The 13,145-nt window shown below is 47.9% G+C and overlaps 1 protein-coding gene across 5 annotated transcripts in view; it reads right to left on the bottom strand.

The window, feature by feature from the left end:
* The window catches only part of GLCE (glucuronic acid epimerase), a 116,534-nt gene extending 103,594 nt beyond the window's left edge, over positions 1-12,940 (bottom strand). The window contains exon 1 of one of the 5 annotated variants that reach the window (XM_075896834.2): positions 12,821-12,940. The gene's annotated coding sequence lies outside the window, so the exon portion shown is untranslated. Of the gene's footprint in view, positions 1-12,322; positions 12,468-12,820 lie in introns of those variants that run through there. The other 4 variants (XM_089782098.1, XM_089782096.1, XM_089782097.1 and 1 more) reach the window with 4 other exon arrangements.
* Positions 12,941-13,145: the final 205 nt, after the last annotated feature.

Genomic DNA, 13,145 nt, shown 5'->3' with positions numbered 1-13,145 from the left:
TTTTATTATAAAAACAGGAAATGTCTCAACTAACTAGAGACTAAATCATCTCCAAAAGAATCTCTTTGCCTATTGAAGTAGCACTGTAAAAGCCAGCATAATAAAGAGAAGTGCTATTGTCAAACAATCCATTAGACAATAAAAAGAGCTCAGGACATTTGTCTTGCAAAAAATTACTGCCAAGTGCTGCCAGATCCAGCTTTTCCTCTGTCTCGGCCATTGGCCAGACACTAATGTTTCAAGCACCTACTAATTTTTAGCAGTGTAATATATCGCACAATACCACCAAGGCAGTCATTTTCTGATACTTGAGAATACTTAACTGAACTTTATCTCATGGTTTAATATTTTGCTATTGTTTCTATGCCAAATGCAAAGTTTCATTGAAACAAATGTTTTCAAAGAAAAGGTATGGCATGTGCAAGTTTTCAACAAAAGGCAAAGTGGGTGGGTTACCAGAAAACAAGAAAGCATAATGTTTTGTTAGTCTTTAAGGTGCTACTAGACTATTTGTTGTTTAAGTTTGTCCTGTTACAGACTAACTCGGCTACCCCTCTGAAACATTACAAACAATAAGCGTAACCCACCTTGTCCCAAATGTAGATAGGTGGGTTTTTAAAACTCAGTTCATAAATAACCTTGGGGGTGCCACCCATAAAGCAGAGATCATAGGCTCTACTAAGATAAAGGAGCAATGGTGGTTCCGAAGACACTGCTTTCAAAAGACCATATTTCCTTTTCCCGATACGAATGCTTTCCCTTTACTTTTAAATTATTTCTCATATTTGAGAACAGGATGGCAGAAGCCATCACATATGGGGTACAAAAAACTGCATTTAAAAAAAGTGTTAGTAAATATGACTTTGTTTAAACTCACAGAACTAGATTCATTCTTGTCTTGAGCCAACAAGTTGTAACAGCCAATACAAGTCTTCAGAATACATATTACACTAAGTTTTGACAATATACATATCTAAACTCTTTTACAGGTTTCAGGTTGCAACTTGCCAAATTCCTTCCTTCCCCACCCATACCAGTGAATAGCACTCAGTTTCCATAGACTCATTTATATATTTTTACTATCACTGTGGCATCTGATAACTTTACAAATTCACTGAAGCAAAACCAAGGACTGTAGATGGACATCAACTTAAATCTCTGACCCAGAAAAAGCTTGTTAGTAATGCCAAAGAACATATTTGCAGGGCAAAACACTTTTACAGAACATGCTTTGATAGTGTCATTTCACTTGTTCCAAACTTGCCAAGTTCAGAAGTGCATAGTGTCCTTAAAGGCTTTCCTGTTCCGATACTGCTGGCTGAGGATTTATTAATAAAATTGGCAATTCCTTCATCTACAGGCTGCACTGTTCAAGTTCATATTAGCTTTAAAAAAAAAAAAAAGACTACTTTCAAATTGGATTCTGCTGGCCTTCGTTTGCAAAACTCCCATCAAAGTCTGCAAGTGTTGTTTGGGAAGAATGCAGGATTGTATACATAATGCTTCTAGCTATTTACAAGGCATGGAGTGTTTGCTTGAGCCAACTAAGATTTTGCAATAATGTTATTTATATACATGCATGATACTACGAAGAAAAAATAAAATCAGAGTTGTGTACACACACACACACACACACACACACACACACACACACACACAACTTTTAACAGATTTTCCCTTTACTAGCTCCTTACTGATAATTGTATACATAAAAGCATTCTTCCATAAATACATTTCATGCAAAAATCTTCATGAAAGGGTTATTTTCACACTGCATTTTTGAAAGCGTACATGCTATATAGAGATCCCTGCCCCCACCTCCAACACACAGGGTCATGCTAGCTGTTTCCAGGAGTGGTGTAAGGCTGGCCAGGAGCAAATCTGGCTACGTAGCAGTCCCTCTACATCCCCCAGAGATCATGATTGAATGGGAGAATCCCCAGGATTGACCAGTCAACTGCAATCAACCAGTTGGTGACCACTGATCTAGAGCTTGGTAAGTTGGTGACCACTGATCTAGAGCTAAGAGGCAAACAGCCTTTAGTCATGCACTAGCAGCTCATATTTTAAGGATGCTGAAATGCGATTAACTGACTAATCATATAGTCAATACAAAATGTATTGACTCTACGACTAGTCGATAAGCACCACTGTGCACAGCCACAGTAGGGGTGGCTCCAGGAGCCAAATCCAGCCGGAAATGAGCAGTCCTGGCTTGTGCCAGTTCCAGAGCCACCCGTGCTGCGCCTCTGCATTTTAAACAGGGTAAGAGCTGGTGAGCTCTTACTCCATTTAAAATGCAGAGGTGCAATGATCAGTGCTAGCTGGAACTGCTCGGTCCTGGCTCGTGCTCAGTCCAGTAGCTCCTGATCACCACTGTTCATGGTGGCCAGCCCTTCACAGCAGCATCCTCTACCTTTCCCTCTCTCCCTCCCTCCCCATCAGCGGGGGGGGGGGGGGGGAGGGGAGGAGAGGCGAGGTGGCACCCCAGAGATGGTGCTGAAGAGAAACTAGCTTTTAAGATGGCTCACCCTAGCAACCCCAAAAACCCTGAGAACGCCACAAAGAGCCCAGGGTGAGCAGGGACTGCTTGAGTCCCTGCTCACCCAGTACTCCCTGTGGCACTTCTGCCTTTGAAATGTACTAGAGCCCCAGAGGGCTTTTGTACATTTCAAAAGCAGAAGCGCCTACAGTGAGAATGGCGTGAGCAGGGACTGAAGCAATCCCGCTCGCACTGCTTCCCCGCTGTGCCTCTGCCTCCCCTGCCCCCCATGGAGACGGTGACAGTTCCCCGCAGCACCAGCTCCTGCTTCCCCCCCTCTGGCTGCCTATCTCTGATAGAGGCAGGAAAGGGTGGGGGAGTGTGACTAGTCGAGTCCCTACTTGACTACGTGATAAGCATTTGCTTATCAGATAGTCAACTTGTCACTAAATCCCTAAGGCATTTAGCGCCAAAAGCCCCAGATTCAATACTGCCCACTGATGACTGGAGTCTGTCCACATTATTCAGGAAGGCATTTGAGTTCTGTTTGTCTAACCTTTAACTTGCCTACACAACACATCCCAAATGCTGATCTCATTGCTTGAATTGTTTTAGTTTACCCTCCCACAGAAAACTGCTTTTATCACCTATTCGTGCCTCTCTCTGCTATATCCTCCCCCAACTGTTCAAATAAATAAGGTGCTATAAACATTTTACCCAACTGAATGAAATTCACATTTAAAAACACTATTTCATTACTAACACCTTTAGCATAAAAATGCTCAACTATGATTATTAATGTATCCATATTATACCAAGGCTTCAGTTTGAGATCTACTACGAGATTTATCTGGCGTTACTCAGGTCCTGAACTCAAGTAAGTTTTGTTTTTCTTCATTTAAGTCAATGTTCGAGGATGGGGATGAGGAGCTCAAGATGCAGGCTGCCCCAGGCAGAGGGGACAACTCCAGCCTTCACTCACTGCAGCAGCTTGGGGCCAGGTGAGACATGCCTCTCCATGGCTGCTGCAGTTGCTGCAAGCTCAGCCTGGGGAGGGGTATGTGTACCCCAGCAGGGGGACAGAGAGAGACAAACTTACACACAAACTCTCTGAAATATATAGTAGATAGCTGTCCCTTTCTCTACCCCCTGCAAGCCCCATGGAGTTATAGCTGTTCCAGTCCCCATTTCTGGCTCCTTGCTACCCATCTATGTCACTGTGCAGTATACAGGCAGTCCCCGGGTTACGTACAAGATAGGGACTGTAGGTTTGTTCTTAAGTTGAATTTGTACATAAGTCGGAACTGGTGTCCAGATTCAGCCGCTGCTGAAACTGACCAGCAGCTGACTACAGGATGCCTGAGGCAGAGTTTCTCTGCCCCGGGGCTTCCTGGAATCAGCCGCTGATCAGTTTCAACAGCAGCTGAATCTGGATGCCTGGGACAGAGCAGCTGGGGCGCTGCCAGGTAGGTCCCCACAGCGCTGCACCTCGGCGCTTAGATCATCTCATCTCAAGACAAACATCCACACCGACTGACACCTTGCAAGACTTTTGTTCCACCAGACAAGAAATCTACTATACACACTTCTATTCCCTACAACAAAGAAAAGACAATAAATTTTCTAACCTGCTCCATACCACTGGCTACAACAGCAACTGCCTCAACCCACCGGATAATATTGTTAACCTCTCCAGCTACAAACTCAATCCAGCAGAAGAGTCTGTCTTGTCCCGGGGTCTCTCTTTCTGCCCCACGTCCCCCACAAACTGGATACAATTTTGTGGTGACCTTGAGGCTTTTTTTCGCCGCCTCCGTCTCCGAGAATATTTCCAAACCACCACTGAACATCAATCTGACCTACCAGATCCCCCCTACCAACACCAAAGGAAAAATAATTCTATATGGACTCCCCCTGACGGTCGGAATTACAATCTGGATTTCTATATACACAGCTTCCGCAACAACGCACAGACTGACATTATTCGCAAACGACAACAAGCGACACACAATCTTAGCCGCGCTGAACACCATGCCATCCAGAGTCTCAAAAACAACCTGGACATTGTAATCAAACCAGCTGACAAAGGGGGTGCTGTGGTCATTATGAATAAGGCCGACTATAACCAGGAGGCAACCAGACAACTCTCGAACACCACATTTTACAAACCTCTCCCCTCTGACCCCACCTTGGACTACCAAAAGAAACTACACTGTCTCCTTAAAAGCCTCCCCACAGCTACTCGGGAACAAATCCTCACAGAATCACCTTCTGACCCCCGACCAGGATTGTTCTATCTACTTCCCAAGATCCATAAACCTGGGCACCCCGGACGTCCCATCATCTCTGGTATTGGCACGCTCACTACTGGTCTATCCAGCTATGTAGACACTCTTCTCAAACCCTTCGTAACCAATACCCTCAGCTATCTCCGAGACACTACTGACTTCCTAAGGAAACTACAAAACATCGATAACCTTCCCAATAATACCATCCTTGCCACCATGGATGTAGAAGCTCTATATACCAACATCCCACATGAAGACGGATTACAAGCAATTAGAAACACTATCCCAGAGGACACTACTGCCAACCTGATAGCAGACCTATGTAACTTTGTTCTCACCCACAATTATTTCCAGTTTGAGAACAACTTATACCTCCAGATCAGCGGCACAGCCATGGGTACACGCATGGCCCCACAGTATGCTAACATCTTTATGGCTGACCTAGAACAATGTTTCCTCAACTCCCGTCCCCTTTCACCCCTCCTCTACCTACGGTACATCGATGACATCTTTATGATCTGGACACATGGCCAAGAAACACTGGAGATATTCCACAGAGATTTCAACAACCTACACCCCACCATCAACCTCAGCCTGGACCATTCTACACGAGAGATCCACTTCCTGGACACCACCGTACAAATCAACAATGGAAAATTAGACACCACTCTCTACAGAAAACCCACCGACTCATACAGTTACCTACATGCATCCAGCTCCCATCCAGAACACACCACACGATCCATCGTCTATAGCCAAGCCCTTCGATACAAGCGCATCTGCTCTAACCCCACTGACAGAGACCAGAAGCTTCAGGATCTCTACCAAGCATTTATAAATCTCAACTACCCACCCAGAGAAATAAAAAAGCAAATTGAAAGAGCCAGACGAATACCTAGAAACCATCTACTTCAAGACAGACCCAAGAAAACCAACAATAGAACACCACTTGTCATCACCTACAACCCCCAACTTAAACCTGTCCAACACATTATCAATAAACTACAGCCTATATTGGAACAGGATACCATACTCAAAGAGGCTCTGGGAGACAGACCCATAGTCTCCTATAGACAACCACCTAACCTCAAGATGATTCTTACCAACCACCACAGGACATACCACACTAATACCAACCCTGGTACCTTCCCTTGCAACAAACCCCGTTGCCAGCTTTGTCCACATATTCATTCTGCTGATACCATTATTGGACCTAACCAAGTGAGTTATAAGATCAAGAACACATATTCCTGCGCATCCAGAAATATAATCTATGCTATCATGTGCCGAAAGTGTCCGTCTGCTATGTACATTGGACAAACATCTCAGACACTTCGCCAAAGGATTAATGCCCACAAAACAGATATCAGACAAGATCACAAAGAGAAAACAGTTTCTTGCCACTTTAACCAGAAAGGACACTCTCTAAATGACTTAGCCACCTGCATTCTGCTACAAAGACCTTTTACATCTGCACTTGAAAGGGAATCCTCTGAACTGTCATTCATGTTAAAATTCGACACTTGCCAACAAGGACTTAACAAGTCTTTGAACTTTCTCACCCATTACCAAGACAGTTTCCCCAATTATCACCTGTAATACCATTAACTCAAACATCCCACTCTCCCTACCTTTAATATCAGCAATTCACAGACACTTACCTTCCTTCCTCCCCCTTCCCACCCCCCCGCATCCCCCTTCTGTTCTGCAATGTGATTTGTCCTTTTCATATTTGTTCACTTTTTTTTAATTGTATCCTTTGGTATATATGGTTGTGACTACTTTCTTCCACTATTTGATCTGAGGAAGTGGGTCTGGCCCACGAAAGCTCATCATCTAATAAACCATCTTGTTAGTCTTTAAAGTGCTACATTGTCCTGCATTTTGCTTCAACTACCCCAGACTAACACGGCTACATTTCTATCACTATTCTAAAATATATAGTAAGACTAGATGCTAACAGGGTATGGGCAATATTTTACATAAACATCAGATAGACATAGGCCACAGTTCAATAGATTACTGTACTTTTACATATACAGGCTATGCAGTCTTTTTACATGTGGCCTTGGGAATGATTCAGCAAGGTATTACGCACTATTCCCATGAATTGTTATACAGTACAAAGTAAATAAGCATCTATAATATTGAAATTATATAAACACTAATGGAGAAAATCAGTGAAATGATCAGCAAATACTTTCAAGAAACTGATCATGGAATCATCATCTGACAATTTTTTTTATTTACATTCCTTTGTATTAGGCTACATTTCAGAATGTTTTCAGATGAATTGCTAACAGAGTAAAAAAAGCTACCTTAGCTGCCACTTTGCATGTAAAAATCAGAGCCAGTAATAATCAGGTAGAAAATATGGAGGGATCTTATTAAAAAAACCAACTATTGGATGATCTAAATCAGGGGTGGGGAACCTTTTTTGGATCGGGGCCAGTGATCCATAGAAAAATCAGTGGGGGGGGGGGGGACTGTGCACACAGCTGAGAAGGAAAAAAAACAAATAAATCCTCGATGTCGTGATCCCTGACTGAAAAGACGACAGACACTCCCGATATTCCCCTCCCATACCAGAGCCTAGGGGCCCCAGCCTAGTAGATTGGGTGTGCTCCAGCACCACAGAGGGGCAGTGGGGGAGGGGGAATGGAGCACCATTGCTGGGGAGGGTACTGAGCATCAGGGGCCAGATCCAGGCAAGCCAGGGGCTGCATCCAGCCCAAGGGCCAGAGGTTCCCCACACCGATATAAAAATATGCCACCATTGAGTAACAGTATCAAAAGAAAGATTTGCCTACCTCAAAGTCTGAGACTTGCATTCTCAGTGCTTGTTTCCTGACACACTACCAGCCTATTTTCCCTATTGGCAAATAAGGAATACATAGCAATGAGCCATGGGAGAAGATGAGAGAATTCTAAATGCAACAAGTACTCTACACGCCTTGTTCAACCCTCAAAACTAGGTATAGATTAAAGACAAGGACAGTGTTATAGATTCAGCATCTGCAAGATGACAAGTTTACATTCTTAGATACAACAGCATAACAAAACAAGATGTGCACTAATTGGTTGCTGATGCACATCTTGGATACTTTGCTTTTCAGGTGCACATGACATACACCAGACAGTTAGGACTTGCTTATTAACCAACTCATTTGTAAACTTACCTTTGAAAACAGTTTGACTAAAACCTAATCTAGCCTTTCAAAATGAAAAGCAGTTCTTATAAGGATTAGGGGAGGAAAAAAAAGAAAAAAAGGACACTGGGCTTTTCTTTACAATCTGGTATGAAAACAATATAAATTTTAACCTTGACATAATGTACAGGTTCCACAAACTAACACATACTTATTCTGAAAAAACTTACAGGTGGATACATAGTATTTGCTCATTTTTAAAGACTGAAAGTTGAGATGATTTGCCCAAGGAGTTGTCACTAGAACCCAATTTTTCCCTAACACTGGATCCTTTTTCTCATCCCTCATTAACTTGTGACTGATCAGTGACTTTGAACTACAGGCAGTCCCCGGGTTACGTACAAGATAGGGACTGTAGGTTTGTTCTTAAGTTGAATCTGTATGTAAGTCGGAACTGGCGTCAGCCGCTGCTGAAACTGATCAGTTTCAACCGCGGCTGAATCTGGACGCCAGTTCTGACTTACATACAGATTCAATTTAAGAAACCCAGGCGTCCCCAAGTCAGCTGCAGCTGAAACTGATCAGCGGCTGATTCCAGGAAGTCTGGGGCAGAGCAACTCTGCCTCGGGCTTCCTGTAGTCAGCCGCTGGTAGTTTCAGCAGCGGCTGACTTGGGGACGCCTAGGGCAGAGCAGCTGGGGTGCTGCTGGGTTGGTCCGGAGCGGCGCTGCGGGACCAACCCGGCAGCCCCCAGCTGCTCTACCCCAGGGGTAGGCAAGAAAAGCCTGGTCTGCTGGGGGAGGGGAGGCACTAGCTGCACCCCCCCCCCCAGCAGACCAGGGAGACGGGGGTGGCGGGACGCCCAAGTCCTCCATGGCTTTGCTCCCCATCTCCCTGGTCTGCTGGTCAGACCTGGGAGACGCGGAGCAAAGCCGCAGAGCACGCGGGCAGCGGGACAGCCCGGACGCATCTGGGCTGTCCCGCCGCCTGCTTCCCCCGCGGCTTTGCAAAGCCTCGGGGGAAGCCGGCGGCGGGACAGCCCAGGCGCCTGGGCTGCCCGAGCCCCTCCGCGGCTTTGCTCCGCGTCTCCCTGGTCTGCTGACCAGGGAGACGCGGAGCAGCTTTTCTCGCCCCAGAGTACACGGGCGGCGGGACCACGAGGTCCCGCAGTCCGTGTCCTCTGTGGCAAGAAAAGCCCCGTTCGTAACTGCGGATCCGACATAAGTCGGATCCGCGTAAGTCGAGGACTGCCTGTATCTACACCAGTGGTCTCCAACCTTCTTTCACCCAAGATCACTTTTTAAATGTCAGAACAAGCCAAGATCTATCGCCCCATCCTTCCCCCCAAATCCCCATCCCTTCCGTGAAGCCCCACCCTCTCTATTCTCCTCCTCTCCATCACTCGCTATCCCCAGCCTTTATACACTCTACACTGCCACTTTTTTTCGATTCTTCTGTAGGAAAAGGTTTTTCCAACATTTGGCCTGTCTAGACTGGACCAAATGTCAGAAAAAAAAAACCCTCTTTTGGAAGCCCTTTATTCCTTGTGGAACAAGGAATACAGGGGTTACCGAAAGAGCATATTTGCTCTTCCACTAAAGAAAGTGGAAGAACAAACGCATCCCTGGATGCAGAAGAGTTTTTCCGGGATCTCTCTGGAATCCCGGAAAAACTCCTGAAGTCTAGCTGCACCCTCACTGATTTGAGGCAGGATGGGTGGGCTCTGGGGTGGGAATGAGGGATTTGTGTGTGGGAAGGGGTGAGAGGTGCAAGCTCTGGGAGGAAATCTGAATGCAGGAGGAGGTGAAGTGCTCCTGCCTGCCCCCTCCCCCGTGTGTAAACATATAACTACTACTATGTCCAGTGGTTACACATTTACACAAATGATAGTTAACATCGCTAACTAAAGCCAATTGCTACTTCTACGTCTTGCTAAACCTTTTGAATTCACCTATGAGCAAACTAGTCACAAAACTGTCTCGTCATACATAGATTATAAAGGAGTATACATAATTCCACAAAGAGTATTTTGACCCCAATACTTATTCTACGAACTTATTCTACGAACAGTGTGAAATGGCAGTTTTTTCTGCTGGGGTTGCTTACTAGACTAATTATATCTTACGCCCTTAATAAGCATTATGTCACAGTACAACACATTTAGAACTAAAATAATTACCTAAATTGATCTGCTGTTTTATAAACAGAGCATCAAGAGGGAGTAAGGAAAAAAAAAAAAAAAAAAAAAAAAAGATGTACCTTTATGGTTTCAGATCATTTGCCAAAAAAAACTATTCAAGCACACAACTAGGTTTGAAGAGCATTAGCATTTTGACGTTTCTAAATCAAACCTATGAGACCAAATTGGAGTGGTTTCATGGATATAGGTATTATTTAAGGAAAAGGCAATCTCCACTAAAATGGTTAGATTCATACAACTAATACTGTAATAGCTGTAGTGTCAATGATTAAGTACTCTTACGTTTTTATATTTCCTAATAAAAGTATACCAAAAAGAGTCTAAATCCTCTGTCTCACATAAGCAGCTAATGCTCTGCTCCACTTTTACGAAACCAATACCTATGTCAAGACAGAAATCTATGCTTTCAGGAACTAGAATGAATCAAGATCCACTGGAAAATATGCCCCTTGTAACAAAAGGGTCAGAATATTCATCTTTGTATCGCCATATTTAATTCACTTAGTCTTTTGACAGCACAAATAGCTGGCAACAAGACAGACAATATCCAGTTAATGGAGGCTAAATTAGGAACAGAAGCACAGCCTGAGGTTTCAACACTTCTGTTTTAGTCAATCCGGATCACACCTTTAAGGAGTTACTAAAACTACCTGGCTACGTCTACACCGGCCCCTCTTCCGAAAGGGGCATGCTAATTTTAAACTTCAGAATAGGGAAATCCACGGGGGATTTAAATATCCCCAGCGGGATTTAAATAAAGATGTCCACAGCTTTTTTCCGGCTTGTAGATAAGCCGGAAAAAAGCGTCTAGACTGGCCCGATCCTCCGGAATAAAGCCCTATTCCGGAGGATCTCTTATTCCTACTTCGAAGTAGGAATAAGAGATCCTCCGGAATAGGGCTTTATTCCGGAGGATCGGGCCAGTCTAGACGCTTTTTTCCGGCTTATCTACAAGCCGGAAAAAAGCGGCGGACATCTTTATTTAAATCCCGCGGGGGATATTTAAACCCCCCGCGGATTTCCCTATTCTGAAGTTTAAAATTAGCGTGCCCCTTTCGGAAGAGGGGCCAGTGTAGACGTAGCCCCTCAGTTCCACATGAACAGGTGCTGGCAGAATACAAAGAGCTATTCACAAACTCTCTTCTATGCCACGCGACACCTGCAGTAATGAAGCACACAAAGAAAAGAAGGCTCTTGTCCAAGTATGTTGGGAAACTGCTACCATAAAAAAAATCCCAAATAGTATCTCCATAGAACACTGCAGGTCTTGTTATGTCAGTCTTGTAAAATGCCACACACCCCCGCAACTAGGATAATAAAGTTTACTCACTCATCAAAATTATCTGTCTCTTTAGCGGATCACCATAAGAATGACAAATTTTAATGAAACAAAAAACAGGGCTGTGTAGCGCTTGAAAGACTAACAAGATGGTTTAGTAGGTGATGAGCTTTCCTGGGTCAGACTCACTTCCTCAGATCAAAAGCTCATCACCTATTAAACCATCTTGTTAGTCTTTCAAGCGCTACACAGTCCTGTTTTTTTGTTTCAGCTGCACCAGACTAACACCGCTAAATTTCTACCAAAATTGGGTTACTCGTAGGATACTCTAGCAACAAAACCTAACCACATCTAACCCCCCTCCCTCATCTAACCTCAGTCAGTGCCTTTATCCCCTCCTCCAGAAGGCGCTATGGCTCTCTCTCCTCCAGGAGCTGCAATTTCAACCCTGTCCCCTCTGAAATGTGAAGCCCCCCTCCTAAGCAACACGAGGAAGCGGCAAGACGGAAGCAGGTGTGTTCGCTCGGCAGGGAGCCCCGGACGCGGATGCAGGCGCAGAAGAAAGGGGGGCAGCGTGTGGATGAAGACAGGTGCAGCCAAGCGGGGGAACGGCACGTACGTGTCCCGGCTGGCTGGTCCTGCGGGGGTCTCCGCCTCGCCTCGAGCCCCCCGCCCAGCGCCCGGCCAGACCCAAACCCGGCCGGCTCCGAGCAGCGCCCCCGGGCACCCCCCCCCCGGCAGAGCGCGCCCCCGGGCACCCCCCCCCCCGGCAAGGCGGGTGACGCCAGAGCCCCCCCCCCCGGTGACCCAGTAACGCCCCCGGGGCGCAGGGACACCCCGCCCCGAGCACCCCGCAAGTGCCGGGGAGCTGGGCCCCCCAGCACGGGGCGCCTCAGGCGGCGGGGAGGGGCGGGGCGGCTCCCACCTGTGCGGGGCGCGGGCCTCCCTCAGCGCGGCGGCTCCTGCCTCAGCGCCCGGCCCGGGCGGCACCTCACTGCACCGGGCCCCGCCCCCCCGCTCGTCGGCGGCGCGGCCCACGAGAAGTCGACCGCGAGGGCGAGGAGGGGAGAGGCGGCCCAATCACAGCGCGCCGCTCTCCCCCGGGGCGGGCCCGCCTCGGAGCGCGGCCCAATCACAGCGCGCCGCTCTCCCCCGGGGCGGGCCCGCCTCGGAGCGCGGCCCAATCACAGCGCGCCGCTCTCCCCCGGGGCGGGCCCGCCGCGGAGCGCGGCCCAATCACAGTGCGCCGCTCTCCCCCGGGGCGGGCCCGCCGCGGAGCGCGGCCCAATCACAGCGCGCCGCCCGGCTCCAGGACGCGGGCTAGCAAGCAGCGCCGCTCAGCCCGCCGCGCGCCCACAGCGACCTGCCCCGCCCCCTGCCGGGCGAGAGCGCAGCCTGGGCGCGGGCCGCAGCCGGCTCCTACCTGCGCGGGGCGGCTCCCGGCCGCGGCGGACGCAGGGCGCCAGGGGGAGACGCTGACGGAGGGACCCCGCCGCTCCCCGCCCCCACTTCCCGCGAGAACCCGGCGGGGGGCGGGGACAAGCCAACCAATCGCCGCGCTCCGCGGCCCCGCCCGCACAAGGGGGCGGGCCGGGATCGGAGCCTCCCGCCAATCGCAGCGCGAGGCCGGGGGCACGCGCCCGGGGCCGGCGGAGGGAGGGAGGGAGGGGGGGGGAGGGAGGGGAGGTCGCTGCCACCTCCGGTCCCCCCCCGCGTCCCCTTTGGCAGCTGGGCCCGGGCACCGGGCA

Source organism: Pelodiscus sinensis, chromosome 14 (genome assembly GCF_052426305.1).
Source record: "Pelodiscus sinensis isolate ZL-2025 chromosome 14, ASM5242630v1, whole genome shotgun sequence".
Taxonomy (NCBI): Eukaryota; Metazoa; Chordata; order Testudines; family Trionychidae; genus Pelodiscus; species Pelodiscus sinensis.
This window is presented reverse-complemented; position numbering and strand designations above follow the sequence as displayed.